General features: G+C 44.3%; 1 long non-coding RNA gene across 1 annotated transcript; it reads right to left on the minus strand.

The window, feature by feature from the left end:
- Positions 1 to 212: 212 nt before the first annotated feature.
- On the minus strand, positions 213 to 16941 carry LOC148511455 (uncharacterized). The gene is made up of 3 exons (XR_015868726.1): positions 16798 to 16941; positions 15905 to 15946; positions 213 to 600 (listed from the first exon to the last, which is right to left on the minus strand). It is a non-coding gene; the product is annotated as an uncharacterized LOC148511455 (long non-coding RNA).
- Positions 16942 to 17232: the final 291 nt, after the last annotated feature.

Genomic DNA, 17232 nt, shown 5'->3' on the forward strand with positions numbered 1-17232 from the left:
AATATATTTTTTCAATATTTTATTTCATAAATAACTTATTGCATAAAGCAAATTGAAAATAAAATATATTGACTGGGGGATGTGGGAACCACTTATAATTCTCTTAAACTCATATTTTCCAAAAATATTTTTAACGCTATTTTTTTTAACAGCTTATTGACCTCGCACTGAAGTTGTGTCACTATGATGTTTTATAAAATTGTATCCAAATTTCATAATGTTTTTTATTTTATTTTGACATCTGTTGGTTTCTTTACAGATTGAACTAAATGATCTCTGTAACTTTTAGCCATGATCTGCAACATGTACGTGGTATCTCAATGTTACGTAACAGATGCTATTGTGCAATTAATGTCCGCATTTTCATTTGTACTTGAGATCAAGCAGATAATAGCCGTGTGAGCTGTGGAATTTGCTAGGAGTGATTTATTGTCCAGTGTAGTGGGTACAAAGTGGTTGGAAGATCTCATTAGTCTGATAAAATCAAGGACATTTCCTTCCTCAGTCACTTTGTGTGATGTCTTGCAATGATTCTGCTGAAAGATACCAGCAACCCCCCAGAGAAGACATTGCTGTAGTCTTGTGGTTTCAGGAAGAGCCCTGTAATATATTAAGGAATTACAGTCGAACAAAACGCAAAAATGTGAAATACTGACTATAACACTTCATGTATTATATATCTAATCCCACATGTAAAATACAGTTGTTTAATATACAGTTACAATCAGTTATCATTTCTAGAGTTATTTCCCCTTTGTAAAATATTTCTTCCTGGGCATTACGAATTTATAGGAGAAAACCTCGATTCCGGATATAAAACTTGTTCCTGCAATCATCTGATGACGCTGAGACTCACCCTGTTGCTGCAATTTGACAGTTAAGTTGAGATTATCTGCATATCTGTAACCATGGAAACAAACTGTAGACTGCACCGATTGGGGCCCCATTTAGACATAGCACTGAATCCGGCCAGGAAGTGCAAGTTGGCGCCTTGGCAAAATCATGTTGAGCTGCTGGAGAAGAATTTTAAATTGGGAGCAGCCGACATCCTATCAATTTTAAAATGCTGTGACACGCGGGTCTATGTACAAAGCCTTGGAGAGAGATAAAGTGGATGGAGATAAAGTACCAACCAATCAGCTCCTAACTGTCACTTTACAGGCTGTGTTTTGCTTCTGACCACCAGTTCCAGGTAGCATAAAATATAATTGTTCTTCACAACAAGACATTAAATTACAGTCAGGTTCATAAATATTGGGACATTGACAGAAGTTTCATATTTTGGCCTCTATTCGGCACCACAATGGCTTTGAAATGAAACAAACAAGATGTGCTTTAACTGCAGACTTTCAGATTTAATTTGAGGGTAATTACATCCAAATCAGGTGAACGGTGTAGGAATTACAACGGTTTCTATATGTGCCTCCCACTTTTTAAGGGGCCAAAAGTAATGGGACTATCAACTCAAAAGCTATTTCATGGACAGGTGTGGGCTATTCCCTCGTTATTTCATTATCAATTAAGCAGGTAAAAGGTCTGGAGTTGATTCTAGGTGTTACATTTGCATTTGAAATCAGTTGCTGTTGACTCTCAATATGAGATCCAAAGAGCTGTCACTATCAGTGAAGCAAGCCATCATTAGGCTGAAAAATCAAAACAAACCCATCAGAGAGATAGCAAAAACATTAGGTGTGGCCAAATCAACTGTTTGGAACATTCTTAAAAATAAAGAACACACCGGAGAGCTCAGCAACACCAAAAGACCCGGAAGACCACGGAAAACAACTGTGGTGGATGACAGAAGAATTATTTCCCTGGTGAAGAAAAACACCTTCACAACAGTTGGCCAAATCAAGAACACTCTCCAGGAGGTAGGTGTATATGTGTCAAAGTCAACAATCAAGAGAAGACTTCACAAGAGTGAATATAGAGGGTTCACCACAAGATGTAAACCATTGGTGAGCTACAAAAACATGAAGACCAGACTAGAGTTTGTCAAACAACATCTAAAAAAGCCATTACAGTTCTGGAACAACATGCTATGGACAGATGAGACAAAGATCAACTTGTACCAGAGTGATGGGAAGAGAAGAGTATGGTGAAGGAAAGGAACTGCTCATGATCCAAAACATACCACCTCATCAGTGAAGCATGGTGGTGGTAGTGTCATGGCGTGGGCATGTATGGCTGCCAATGCAACTGGTTCCCTTGTATTTATTGATGATGTGACTGTTGACAAAAGCAGCAGAATGAATTCTGAAGTGCTTCGGGCAATATTATATGCTCATATTCAGTCAAATGCTTCACAACTCCTTGGACAGCGCTTCACAGTGCAGATGGACAATGACCCGAAGCATACTGCAAAAGCAACCAAAGAGTTTTTTATGGCTAAAAAGTGGAATGTTATGCAAAGGCCAAGTCAATACCCTGACCTGAATCCGATTGAGCATGCATTTCACTTGATGAAGACAAAACTGAAGGGAAAATGCCCCAAGAACAAGCAGGAACTGAAGACATTTGCAGTAGAGGCCTGGCAGAGCATCACCAGGGATGAAACCCAGCGTCTGGTGATGTCTATGCGTTCCAGAATTCAGGCTGTAATTGCCTTCAAAGGTTTTGCAACAAAGTATTAAAAAGTGAAAGTTAGGTTTAGGATTGTTTAGTTTGTCCCATTACTTTTGGCCCCTTAAAAAGTGGGAGGCACATATAGAAACCGTTGTAATACCTACACCGTTCACCTGATTTGGATATAATTACCCTCAAATTAAATCTGAAAGTCTGCAGTTCAAGCACATCATGTTTGTTTCATTTCAAAGCCATTGTGGTGGTGAATAGAGGCCAAAATATGAAAATTTTGTCAATGTCCCAATATTTATGCACCTGACTGTATGTTTAACCCATTCAATCCGTACCTCATATAAACAACTCATTGGTACTGAGAGTGTGGAACGTAAATACAAAGTGCAGTCTGCACATCTTTCATGTGGATAACAACTATTACTGCAACATTTATTGCTCTTTCTCCCAGCTTACTATCAGGAAAGTGCCTAGTTCAATGGTTCCCAAACTTTTTAGAATCACGGCGCCCTAGGGTATCAGCATTTTTTCCACGGCACCCCTGGGGCAAAAGTTTCTTATTGAGAAATTCAGCAAAACTTAAATGAAGTAAATTATGTTTATAAGTCACCCTTAGGTTCAAGCACGTGGTGATTGACAGGGCTGCGCTTTTTTATGTCCACATATTTTTTGATTGGCAGCAGCCAGCACTGGTTTTGCCTATCACACTGACTAAAAATCATTTTATTTGTACTGGACCTACAGGCCAAGGCACCCCTGCGAGTGCCCTGAGGCACCTCAGGGTGCCATGGCACCCAGTTTGGGACCACTGGACTAGTTATACATGAATCATCTATATGCTACTTGGTATTTTACTTTTCTTTATACACATTATGCAATTTACAATATCCCTATTATAGAGATTCGGATTTAATTTTTATGTGTATGTCTAAGGGCCGTATTCAATTAGCGGCGAAAAGCATTTTTTTGCAAAAAAGTTTCACCAGTGGCATCATTTCGCCAGCGGAAACTTATCCCCGTATTCAATTGTTGCGACTTTTCACCGGTGCGAAAACGCAATGCAATGTACCTGGCGGAAAAGTTTCGCCTATGAATAGCTGTTGGAAAAAAGTGCAGAATTGCGGTTTTGGGGTGCAAAGGTGGGGAAACCACCCCTGCACTCATAGGACAGGTCCCCAAAGGTAAACTGCATCAAAAAATCCAAAAAAGAATGAAAGAACACCCCAAAAAATGACTTTGAAAAAGGGGGCGAAAAAGTTTAAAGTTGGGGTACAAACTTAAAAACTAGTGAAATAGACTTTGGGAGGGGGTCTGCAAGTATGGGGGAGATGTTTTTTGATTGCAGGTGCTTCCTGAAGGTGTATTTTTAATGCTTTTTAAGACCTCACATTAGCAATTTTTAACCATGCTTGCACCCATTTTCATTTACCCCAAATTTGCTGGGACTACTTATTTTTGCCAAGAAAAACTGCAAAATGCTATCCTTCACCACTTGTGCAAAGACGCAAAATAGCACCAATTTAGAGCATTTAAGCACCCCAAACACCTCCAGCAGGGCTATTCGGGGGTATCCATAGTGATCCCCCATGTCAGTGCATCTTTTGTGGGGTGTCAGGCTGATTTCCCCATATCTGACAGGACTTTTCGCCTGTTTGAGTTTCGCCGGGACGTCTTTACACGTCCTTTGAAATTTAATAGGGCGAATCGTGGTGACGAGCGCGATACTTTTCCAGAGCCTAAACTGGCGATGGCGGCAAAAAATCCAATTGAATACGGGCCTATGTATCATTTCTATATAAGTTTTGTGATGATTTACATGGTTTTTAATTAGTAACATTTATTTATTCTCTGTTCACTTTTGAGTATGATTTGAATGCACAGCCACTTCTTGTTGTTTTTATATGTGTTTGAAAAATGACAGTTAGGAGCTGACTGGTTGGTACTTTATCGCTGTCAACTTTATCTCTCTCCAAGGCTTAGTAGAAAGACCCCAAAGTTTGTATAGGTGCAAATTTACACAGTTTAGGCCAATAGGGGCTAATTCTGAATCTCACGCAAACTGGCTGTAGCTGCGGGCAGCTGCGAAAACCTGATATACTACTTTATGCTAGATTCAATAGGGCTAATGCTGGGGTTAGTACGTCGGCAAATGGAATCCCATGCCACCCATTATTTGTACGCTGGCTGCTTCAACCGTTATCATTACTATCGACACTTGCACCAGCCGCCAGAGATCCATCAGAAACAGAGGGGTCTATTTATTAATTTGTGTGGAAATAAAGTGGATGGAAATAAAGTACCAGCTAACCAGCTCCTAACTGTCATTTTTTAAAAACACAGCCTGTGACATGGCAGTTAGGAGCTGATTGGCTTGTACTTTATCTCTGTTCACTGTATCTCCATCTAAGGCTTAGTACATAGACCCCAAGATTCCTTACCCTCTACGTACGACTGAGAAGCACATGGAGCTTTAAATACACTCCCACAACACTCCTCTGACACTTCTCCAAGGTGGTTGTCGGTGCTCGCATTGTCGCCACCCAGTTCCCACCCCCAAATGCCCTATGTCATGGAAAAACAGATGCCTTTGCAAAAATTCACCATTTGCGCCCATGCACAGAGATCCGTGCAAATCTCTATCAGGCCCATAGAGAGAAGAATGTTCTTTAATCAAGGGTAAGACTAGTTACAAAGTTGCAGAAAAGTAGTGTAAATTACTTTTTTTTCCTACACAATGGCCCTGATTCAAAGGCGCTCGCAAAAAGCAAGCGCTCGCTCTGAATCAGGGCAGGTGCTTGCTTTTTTAGTTGCGGTCTCTTGGCCGCTCGCATAACTGTGGGTTACCACCCACAGCTTATGCGAGCGGCCAGGTGATGGTCAAGACCATCGCGACCATCCGGCTTGCGACGAGACCCTTACGGTAGGGTCTCGTGGCCGCAAATCCCAGTGGACTTCTAATAGAGCAGGAAGTCCACCTACTGACATCATGGGTGATGTGAGTAGGGCCGCCCACAAACGACAGGCATTCCTGCAGGAACGCCTCTGTTTGCTCAGCCACTCCCCCTCCCCGCCTTCCAAACGGGGCGAGCTGTCGATCAACATCGACAGCCGCCCCTTTTGGATGCGAGCGCCGGAGCGAGTGCTTTTTGTGCTCTCTCTGGGGCTCGCGCACGCGCAGCGTGCGCACTGGCACACCGTTGACCCGCTTGCGAGCGCTATGCGCTTGCGAGCGGGTCTGAATCAGGCCCAATGTGCTTTATTTTTGGCCAAATATGCCTGTTTTCGTGGGACGTGCATGTTTCTCAATTTCAAGATGGTAGTGCCCAGGGCCGGCTCCAGGGGTAGCTGCGCCCTGTGCCGGCTCGGTGTAAAGCGCCTCTAGTCCGCCGCGCGTGCCCAAAAATGGGGGCGTGGCCTATTTAATATAGGCCATGCCCCTAACTGACTTTATTTGGGGGCGTGACCGCTTGGCACACCTCCTGTGTAATGTCAGTCTATGGGAGAGCCCAGCACTCTGTCACTAGCTGGGCTTCCCCCAGCTCTCTCCCGGCACTGAATGGATGCCGCGCGCATGCGCGCAGCATCCATTCAGCTACTCCGGGGTCCGGTACCACCACACAGCTGCGGCAGTTGGGGTGCCCAACCTCCCGATTTGACCACCCGCGGGACACTTCGGCCCTCGGATAGAACAGTGGGACACTGCTGTTTCGCTGAAATCGGGATGTTGGGAGGGGATGCACCCTCTATGGGGTGGCGGCCCTGTTCGACCACACTGGTCGAACACCCCAAGAGCCGGCCCTGGTAGTGCCGGTGGCGGTTCACAAGCTTGCGTCTTCCGATGATTCGAGCTGTTTAGATGTTGGCTTGGCGCATCTCAATGCCTTGTATTACGCTCCTCTGGTTTATTCCCAACCCTCCATGATTGCTGCCCATTCTCTACGACATTGCTGCATTTTGAAGGACGTCAAAGCATTCCAAAAAAAGGAGCCTTCTTCCCAGTTTTGTCCACCCACTCTTGACCCCTCTCCACGCTTCCTACTCCTGCTCTGCTGATATATGCAATATGCAATGTACCATCCCCAGGAAAAATATTGAATAAAGCAAATTGTCACTTATGTTTTTTGTGTCCGTGGTGCCCATCATGCCTTCTATTATTCACTTGCCGATGATTAGTTTGCTAACCTGAGCATGTGAATCACAGATGGGAATACAACACAGAATCTCTGCAATATTGTGTTATGAAGCAGCTGCACCAATCTTGCACTCTGGTTAAGAAAACAATTATGGTGGTGGGTACAATTATCCCAATTTAATTGATATTTTTGACGTTGTGAGCAGAAATTGACATTTTCTTTTAAATGAAATAATTGATTTCCTGAATATTGGATGCACTCAGATGTTCGACAAGGGAACGGAAGGGGGCAAAACAGGCATTAAATTGACTCAGGTGAGCAGGATTTTGGAAGATAAAAACATTATTAGAAATGATTAATCCATAACTGTTCTCAGAAACACCTGTTTGTGATGTACCTATATTAATAGAGACATAAAATGACAATAAACATTACATGAACTCAAAAGGTAAGTTATTTACCGGTGCAAATAATATATTCAACACTGTGATTCTTTAAGTTATATGAAACGCCAAAAGGAAACATTATTGGGAAAAAAAAAACGAATTAAAGTTGCAAGTGGATTTATGGAATGCATAATTTGGAATGTTGAGATGTTGTCTACAATAATTGTGAACTCACCATCGTAGGGGTATATTTATCATTAGTGGATCTGTGGGTGTTTTTCTGTATCGCTGCATAACTCAGTTTGTCCCCTATTTATCAGTGGTGGAGTTCTAGTCGGTTACGTGGCAAATCAGCTACTATGATAAAGGGACTGGCTGCTACACTCGTTAATAATACTCTATATACCCAAAAGATAATGTCTACGGACATGTGATAGAAAAAGATAACGTAGTTGATTGCATCTGAAATAACCTTCATTTATTTTTTTGTGTGTTGAGCGATTTAGAATTTATATTGTTTTTCTGTGGTGATAACAAAGGTTTTCTTCTACAAATGAATTGGAATAGTTGTATGTTTTATTTAGAACATTATGTGATGGAGAAACATTTACTTTTTTCAAGCCCATTCATTTTCCTAAAAATTTTATAATACGTTATCCTGGTTATAACAATTCCAATATGTGCTCATAATTTGGAGAAACATTGGGTGTGAAAGGACAATCTATATATGTATTTGTTTATTTTCACTTTTGTTTTTACATTTTCAGTTTACTTCATTTTTTTTGTCTTAGATCCAGTTTAGATGGATCTATTTGTATTACTTTACTAGCAGCATGGAGGGTTATAGGTATCTACTCCCCTGCCCCAAGGCAGCCCTGTGCGGGGGGGGGGGGGGCTGTTCTTGAGACTTTCCCTCAGCAGGGGCGCAGTTTGTGTAACTACAAACATAGCTTAAGTTATGGTTCATAGACGTCCTTGTGACCCTTAAAAACATAGGTCTCTGAGTTTGTAAACAAGGCTCTCTACGTTAGGCAGACATTTTACTACCTGGGGAGATTTGATGCCCCTTAGTTCTCAATTTTCACCAAATTCATCTAAAATAGGGGGAGAGGGTACTAATTACCCAGGCCCGGGCTTGCTGGAGGGGCCCGGTGTGGGCCCAGATCCAGGACCGCTCCCCCTCCCTTTTACATCACAGCACCCCAGTACACGCTGCTGTGTGCTGGGCTGCACTGGGAGACTGCTCAAGGCTGCTAAAGCAGCAGCCGGAACAGTCTCCTATGCCTATGGGGGGAGAGATCATGCTGATCGCGCCCCCATTGGCTGTGCACTGGTCTGAGGGGCACACAGCACCCCCCTCCCCTTACTGCTTAAACCTAACCCCCCCAGGTGGTGCCAAACCCTAACCCACCCCCGAGGGTACCTAACCCTAACTCCCCCTCCCCTACCCTAACCCCTCTCCAGTGATGCCTAAACCTAATCCTCCCTCCCCCCCACGGCTAAGTCCTAACCAGCCACCACTATATTTCCGTTCAGCATCCCGGTGGTCTTCTAGCCGGGTAGTGGCATTTCGGAGCTGGGATTTCTTCAGCCAGGATGCCGTGCCCCAGACATTTACTGCAGAGGATGTGCCCAAATCTGTTGGTCACTGTGCTGGGCCCCAAACCTAACTACTTTATATCCACTGTGTCATGGGCCACACTGGAGCATCGCTGGGGGTCCAGGACTTACCTGTCCGGGTGCTCTAGCGGGATCCGACTCGTGGGGGTGCAGGCTGCTTGTGGCTAGCAGGATGTGTGAGCAGGTTCCTGAGCGGCACCGCTGGGTCTTTAGCATGGCAGAGATGCGGTGGCTGGAAGTCTGTGCTAATGCTGCCGGCTGCTGGGCGCCGCCATCTTGGATCTGGTCACATGACAGGAATGAGCCAATTCAGTCTGCATGATTCACAGTGGGCTCTGACAGCCAATCCAGCCCAAGCACTGTGTACTTAAAGGCTTCCTGGGAGTCCTAGAGTTGCCAGTGCAACATCTTACACAGCTAGTCTGTTTGCTAGTTCTCTGTGCTGCATAGTCTTGTTTGGTTCCAGTGTTCCAGTTTGCAGTACCCTATTGCAGAATTATTTTGCTTCCTGCTCGACCTTGAAGTGTCACTGCCAGTTGGTCTGTTCCCTCTCAGTTATGGTGACCTACTTTGCTGCCTGTGCTACTTTATAGAGTCTCCTCCACCAGCATTCTTAGCCAGCACCAGTACCGGGTTCCTGCACCTCAGCTTTTCGAAGTAGTGCTCTGCATTCCACGGAGTGGTTAGCTTTTCGTTTCCTTTATCTGGACCACCGTACTCTGCTTCTTCTGCTAAGGCAGATACATTCATGATTAGAATTCCCCTTTGTCCAGCCTCATTCCAATTTCAGGAAACTGCTCGCAAGGACTTCCCTGCACCCAGTCCGGGTCCACATTCCACTTTGGACATGACAGTTTGCAATGGCCACATGGATTCGGCTAGTGGTCAGGATTCCAGAGCAGACCTGTTGCAAAGTATTGCCAGTTGTTTGGAGGGAAGATATGTCTCACCGCCAAGATACTTTACGAGCTTCTCTCGTCACGGTCAGCATGCCTACTACAACCAATCCTGCTCCTGTTCCTTCTACTAGTCCTACCATAACTACTTCACAGGCACATCACCATCTACTGGCTCCAAACAAATTTGACAGGAATCCTAAAATGTGCCGTGCTTCCCTTTTGAATATCTAGTAATGCCCTTCAGCCTCAGTATCGCCCCTGCTGTTTTTCAGAATTTTGTAAATGAAATATTACGGGATTTACTCTTTACATCTGTAGTTGTCTATCTCGATGACATCTTGATTTTTTCCTCCAATCTAGAGGACCATTAGCATAATGTGAGAGAAGTTCTGAACAAATTACGGCAGAATAGTTTATACTGTAAATGAGAAAAATGTGTATTTGAAGTTTCATCCATACCTCTCCTGGGATCTATAGTTTCTGGATCTGGACTAGAGATAGATCCGGAGAAAATACAAGCCATCTTAAATTGGTCGCGGCCTATGTCTTTGAAAGCGGTACAGAGATTTTTAGGTTTTTCAAACTACTACCGTAAGTTCATCAAAGGATTCTCGTCTCTGTAGCACCAATTACTGCAATGACCCGCAAAGGAGCGAACCCAACACAGTGGACCCCTGAAGCCGAGACCGCTTTCCAGCTACTTAAACAAGCATTTATTGCTGCTCCGGTATTATGTCAGCCAGATGTAAATAGACCCTCTTCTGAAGCAGTAGGAGCAGTTCTTTCTCAAAAATTCGAGGATAATAAATTTCATCCCTGTGGCTATTTCTCGAAAAAGTTTTTGCCTGCAGAAAGGAATTACGCCATAGGAGAGCAAGAATTACTAGCAGTCAAACTTGTGTTGGAGGAGTGGCGTTATCTCCTTGAAGGAGCAAAATTCCCAGTCACTATTTATACAGATCATCAGAATTTATTGTTTCTAAAAAATATTCAATGTCTGAATACCAGATTGGCTCGATGGGCCATGTTTTTTACATGATTCAACTTCACGCTGACATTTTGTCCAGGATCTTAGAATCAGTAGGCTAACGCCCTGTCTCATTCAATTATCTCAGAATGTTCCACTGAAACAAGAACTTCCGGTCCTAGAACCCACAGTTTTTGCAGCCACAAAAATTATACTGCCTCTTGGAAAAACGTTTGTGTCTCGGAACTAAGTAAACACTTACTTGTATGGGCTCATGCATCCCGCTTTTCCAGACACGCTGGCATTCATAAACTACAAAATTCTTGCAATGCTCCTATTGGTGGCCTTCTATGAAATCGGATATAGTAGAGTTTATATCATCTTGCACTAAATGTGCACAGCATAAAATCTCCAAGCAAACTCCTGCTGGAAACCTTGTACCTTTATCCATTCCAACCCATCCATGGACACACTTAGCAATGTACTTTGTGACAGACCTCCCAGCTTCCAGAGAATAGACCATCGATTTGGGTGATCATAGACCGTTTTTCCAAGATGGTTCTTTTCATCCCCCTTATGAAATTGCCCTCTGCTCCTGAATTAGCCCAAGATTTCATCTCTGAAATCCTTCGTTTGCATTGTATACCCACTGAAGTCATCTCCGATTGTGGGGTTCAATTTGTAGCCAAATTCTGGAGTGCTTTGTGTTCTGCATTACAAGTCAAATTACAATTTTTGACAGCTTACCATCTACAAACTAATGGAGTAACTGAACGTGTTAATCAAGACCTGGAAACATTTCTTTGAATTCATCTGTCCTTTTTGCAAGACAACTGGCTAGAGTTTTTGCCTTGGGCAGAATTTGTGCATAATAGTTCTTACCACTCCTCCACCGGATACGCTCCATTCTTTACCGTTTATGGTACACATCTATGGGTACCTGAGTTTCAAAGTTTACCAGTCTATGATCTACCAGCAGTTACATCTTCCTTACAGCATTCTTCTAGGATTTTTAAAAACATTACAAACATTGGGCGGATAAAAAAGGATCAGTTCCAAGCTTGAAGGTTGGAGACCAAGTGTGGATTTCTACCCGAAACATACGACGACGAGTGCCTTCAATGAAATTCGCCCCTCGTTTTATTGGCCCATTTCTGGTGGAAGAAGTTATCAACTCAGTTGCTTATAAACTCAAACTGCCTTCTTATCTTAAAATTCCCAACTCATTTCACGTCTTGTTAATAAAACCTCTGATTTTGAACCAGTTTCTCAAAACTCTTCCTCGTTCTCCTAATGTACTCATTGAAAGAGGAGTTGAATTTGAAATTAAGAAGATTCTTGATTCTCATTTTCGATATGGTCCACTCAAGTATCTATTGGACTGGAAGGGTTACGGTCCAGAGGAATGATGTTGGGTGAATTCTTCCGATGTCCATGCACCCCTACTGGTCTGCAAGTTTCATTCCGAGAACTGAAGAAAACCCAGGAAGCGTCTTGAGGCCACCCCAAAAGGATAGGGTAATGTCACGAGCCGCACTGGAGCACCGCGGGGGGGTCCGGGACTTACCTGTCTGGCGCTCTGGCAGGGTCAGTCTGGTGGGGGCTTTCTGGGAGTTCTAGAGTTGCCAGAGCAATGTCTTACACAGCTAGTCTGTGTTCTAGTTCTCTGCTCCATAGTCTCATTTGGTTCCAGTTTGCAGTACCCTATTGCAGAATTATTTTGCTTCCTGCTCCACCTCGAAGTGTCACTGCCAGTTGGTCTGTTCGGTCTCAGTTCTAGTGACATACAACGGTGCCTGTGCTACGGTCCAGAGGAATTATGTTTTCCTCCACCAGCATTCTCAGCCAGCACTGGTACCGGGTGCCTGTACCTCAGCTGCTTCAGGAAGTGGTGCTCTCCATTCCCCGACGGGGTTGGCTTTTTGTTTCCTTTATCTGGACCACTGCCCTCCGCTTCTTCTGCATTCATGAATAGGCATCCCCTTCGTCCAGCCTCGTTCCAATTTCAGAAAACTGCTTGCAAGGACTTCCCTGCAGCCAGTCCGGGTCCACATTCCACTTTGGACATGACACACTGCCTTCTCGGTGCCCATTTACTGTACCTCCACCCAGAGGCTCAGAAGAACTGCCCACTGTCGACGGAGTTGGGGCAGCCGCAAGCGTCGTGACTACTGCCAGTGATGGTTCACGGTGCCAGGATTAAGGACGGATTTCACGTTTTGCTGCAGGCCCAGCAATTTGTAGTAGTCTGTTGGGGTCGGTTAGTCAAAAATGTTTTGTTTTTGTATAATTATCCTTTAATGTGTGAGATCTATATAAAAGAAAAGGTAGTTGTCCCATAACCAATAAGCAGAATGGTAATACGTCACTTCTGCCCACAAACCGGGGCCGAGAGCTGCAGAGTAAACAGTCAGGATTAAATTAATATAATACAAGCGACATACAAAACATGGAGCAGTATGTGCTAAGGAAACCAGTCGGCTGTTGTATTTACTCCCGGATTTGGGGGGGGATTACAAAGAGTTAAGTGCACCTGACAGGTTGTTTTACAAATCTCTCATTTACTAGCTGAAAGCCCAAACACTCTCTTACAAAGAATTATTTACCAATTTTAAAAGGTCTTGGCACCATCAACGTTAGTGCGAGGCTCAGAGCACAGAGTTAGTTGCCAAGGTGACACATACTTATAAATATAACACATCTCCTAATGCGCTTTTAACATAGTATTTTATGACTTTTAAATCAGATACATTAGCAAATATATGAGGTAATTTAGCTGAAAGGCCATGTTGTCTAAGAAGTCTTTTATGTTACATTTCTCTAGATATTTCAGCTAAAATACTCCGTGTGACATTCGGTTATGCTCCAGTCCTGACGTAAGGCGTAACATGCATCTGGTTGAGATTAAGACGTCCTAGTTTCTGTGTGCGTGTGTTGTTTGTGTGTTACAGCCGGGGAATAAATGTGTCTGTTTGTGAAGTATGTGCGGGTTTGAAGAGTGAAATACAGGGCCTGATTCAGAGCCGGACGCTATTTGCGCTCGCTCGTTCAGAAAAAGGGGCCGGCTATTTAAATTGAGTGCTTGCTCTTTGCGGTCTGTTGACGCCTCTATGTCTGAGCGAGCGAACGAAACATGAGCTCGCTATTTTGTAAAGACGCCCCCTGGCCGCTCGCATCATACGTCATCTCTGCTATTTATTTGATTAATCGAGTACATCGAAAGGCGTCTGAACTGCTCGCAGTGCTTGTGGTTGGATTTTCCTACCGCAATCATGCGAACAGTTCAGGCTAAGAAACAACCAAGTGATGTGGTCGATGACGCTGCTTTGTTAATTATGCACACCCTTAAAACGGCCGTTTTGACCGTTTGGCACGCCTGCGTTCGGATCACCACTCCCCGTTTTCAAGCACCTTCCCCTGTTACCACCCACAAACGCCTCATCCTGTCACTCAAATTAGCAGGCACTCGCAATTTTGTGAACACACGTTTTCCGACCGCACTGACTGGTTGGCGCATGCGCATTACGACCCATACGCATGCGCAGATGTGCGAACATTGCTCGGAGCGAACGAGCGGCTCTGAATCAGGCCCACACTTTGAGCTTGAGCTACTAGCAAAAGTACATTTTATTATTTATTTATTTCATTATTTATATATTAAAGTGGTTCTCCACCTTTGGATGCATTTCATTTATTGGTTTAATCCTACCACCCCCCCCCCCTGCTTTTAATAAGTACCTTGATCTTTTGCTCCAAACACCTTTTCTTTATTTTCAGTCATGTCTTTATATCATCAGGCAGATTGGCTTATTTTCTTTGCACTGGATAGGACTCAAAGCCGCTCTCTGGATAGAATTGTATCCTATGTAGAGGGCTATTATTGAGGAGTTACTGGAACTTAGCCTGCTGTCTCCCTCCTCCAGGTGATTCAAACATCCCGTAGATCATCCCTTTACAGTACAACACTAATTGCCCAGCTGTTTAAGACTTGGCAAATGTGCATGTGGTTGTCCTCGCACAGTAGGGGTCTTCCAACACTTCTTTCCACAGCTAGGTGGCTTGTCAATGGAATTCTGGGTAATGTGGGGCACAAGCTAAGGAATTATATGAACATGGGATACTGTTGTCAGGTATTCCAACCTTTCACAGCTCACTGCAACCTTGGGGTGGTACATGATCCCGCAACCCCATTCTCTAACAGACATTTTATATGGAGAGCCCTTTTATTGGACGTAAAACCGTTACCACATCCTGGATATTTACACATCCTTTTTCTATTCAGGGATGGATAATGCTGAGTGACAACATGGTGCCACATCTTATGTACGTAACACAGAGGGATAATAGCCAAGTTTGAGATAGTGTGATCTGCAAACTGTCACCATCAACATAAAAGTTTATGTATAAGACATGTGAAACACACTGTGGGGACGCCAGTCACAATGCACATGGATCTTGCAGATTCCAGCATACTGTGCATGCACCAAAGAAAGAAATTGGCTTCTGCACATGTGCCGGATCAGGATCGCTAGTGCATAAGGATTGGTCTGTCTGGTCCACTTACGGAGTTGGGTGCAAATCTGCATCAAACCCATAGGGCCTGATCATGAGTCGAACGCAAACGTCTTTATGCTAATGTCGTCCGATTTGTTAAAAACTAAGTGGCCCACTTGCTGCGGCTTAAGTCAGTGCATTTCTATCACTGTGTGTCTTTAGATGCCGCCATCGGTCGCATCATCGAAACTTGCAGCAGCCCTATGACAGAGGCGGCTGTCCCCTGTAAATGTATTGGCTTGTTTATGTGGGTCTGCGATGTTCATTAAATACAGATTGAGGGGTCTAGTTACTAAGCAGTGTTAGGAGACAGAGTGAAAAGTGATAAGAAAGTGATAAGGTGCCAGCCAATCAGCTCCCAACTGTTATTTTTCAAATACAGCCTGTGAGATGACAGTTAGGAGCTGATTGGCTGGCACCTTATCACTTTCTTATCATTTTTCACTCTGTATCCTAACACTGCTTAGTAAATAGACCCCTCAACCTATGTATTAAGGTAAATATGGAGGAAAGTGCTGCGCATTTCCATTCTTTGCCCCATTTTTGCCTCCAGGCGGATGCACGATGCGCCCGGAGGATGAGTCGGAGCAGCGCAAGTTATGGTTCCCGCCCTCCTCCGTGCTCCAAATTCCTCCGTCACCTCTGAGGCAGCAGAGCTCAGCTGCGCCCCCCATTTTGGACAGAGCAGTGTTCTGTATTTTAACTAAATATTCACTATGATGCCACAATATGACATTAGCAAATTTGTGTTGTATTACAGGCATATACCATATGCTGGCTTTTTCTCTGGTAGAAGCAGTATTGCCAACTCTGAAATGGAAAACAAGCAACCTATAAGTAAAAAACAAGCCCAAAACAAGCCTAAACCAATCCTAAAAAGCCTAATGAAAATGCCCAATTTATGGGGGTGTCTTTGTCCTCACTCTCTACCTGCCTAACTTCCTTTATTCCCCCTCTTCTCTAACCTAAATATGTTAGTGTGTGCACAGCCTTATTATCTGCCTATATTGCTTTTCTCCCTCTACACCAGCCTCCATATTTTTACCTCCTCCCTCTTTTCATACCTCAGTCCCTTGCCAGTCTTCAGCTGGGTACACACTTGGCGATGTGTGTACCCAGCGATGTGACGCCCGACCACGCAATATATATCGGGCGGTCAATGCATACTGCATGATGTGGTGACCAAACGTCCGATATGCCAGGCACCGGCTCCATCCACTATACCAGCGTCGGCATCTGGGTCGTTTCATCGGCCTTACATGCAGGCCAACGGAACCCCGATGGACGACCTGCAGGAGGGCACAGAGTCACGCATAGTGGTTACACACTGGCCGATGTGGACGATATGTCGGCCCAATCAGCAGGATCAGGCGACATATCATCTAGTGTGTACCCACCTTTCCTTTACCAACCTCTCCTCCTCATTTCTCTCACCCCTCTTCTTTACCTCCTTCATTCCTGTCACCTAATTCCATTATCCCCTCTTTTTAACAGCCTCAGTAATTTTAACTCACCCCCATGTACCTGCCTCATTTCTATCATCTAGTTTATCGCTTTCCTTCATGCCTGCCCCCTCCAACTTCACCCTGTCCACTGGCTACTGCCTTCTATTCCCCAGACACAACCTTCCCCCCCTCCCTCACACACACACATTTACTTACCTCCAGGGGTGACTCGGCAACGTACACAACAAAAACAAGCTCAAAAACTAGCAACCTTAAAAAAAACATGCCCAAATACAAGCAACAAGCAACTTGCAAAAAAAAACAAGCCCAATTCCTCTTGTTACAAGCAGACTTGGCAACTATGGGTAGAAGCCCAGAGAGGAGATGTACAGAAGCTGATCACTGATGGGGTGGGGCCCGGTACTTTGTGTCATTAGGTCCCACCCCCATCACATATTGCTGTGAATCACAGGCCACACAAAGGGGGCGGGGCTAAAATGTTTGCATCACATTGCCCCAGCCCCTCCCAACATGGTTGGCTGTATTTCCCCTTCGTGCTAGGGACCTGGAAGTGACGTGAGTGAGGGCGGAAGTGCAGTTCCTGCCCATGACAGCCAGCTAAAGAAGTACCTTGTCCCCACTTAAACAAGT

The sequence above is a fragment of the Taudactylus pleione genome, unplaced genomic scaffold (genome assembly GCF_031769625.1).
Source record: "Taudactylus pleione unplaced genomic scaffold, aTauple2 ptg000306l, whole genome shotgun sequence".
Classification (NCBI taxonomy): Eukaryota; Metazoa; Chordata; class Amphibia; order Anura; family Myobatrachidae; genus Taudactylus; species Taudactylus pleione.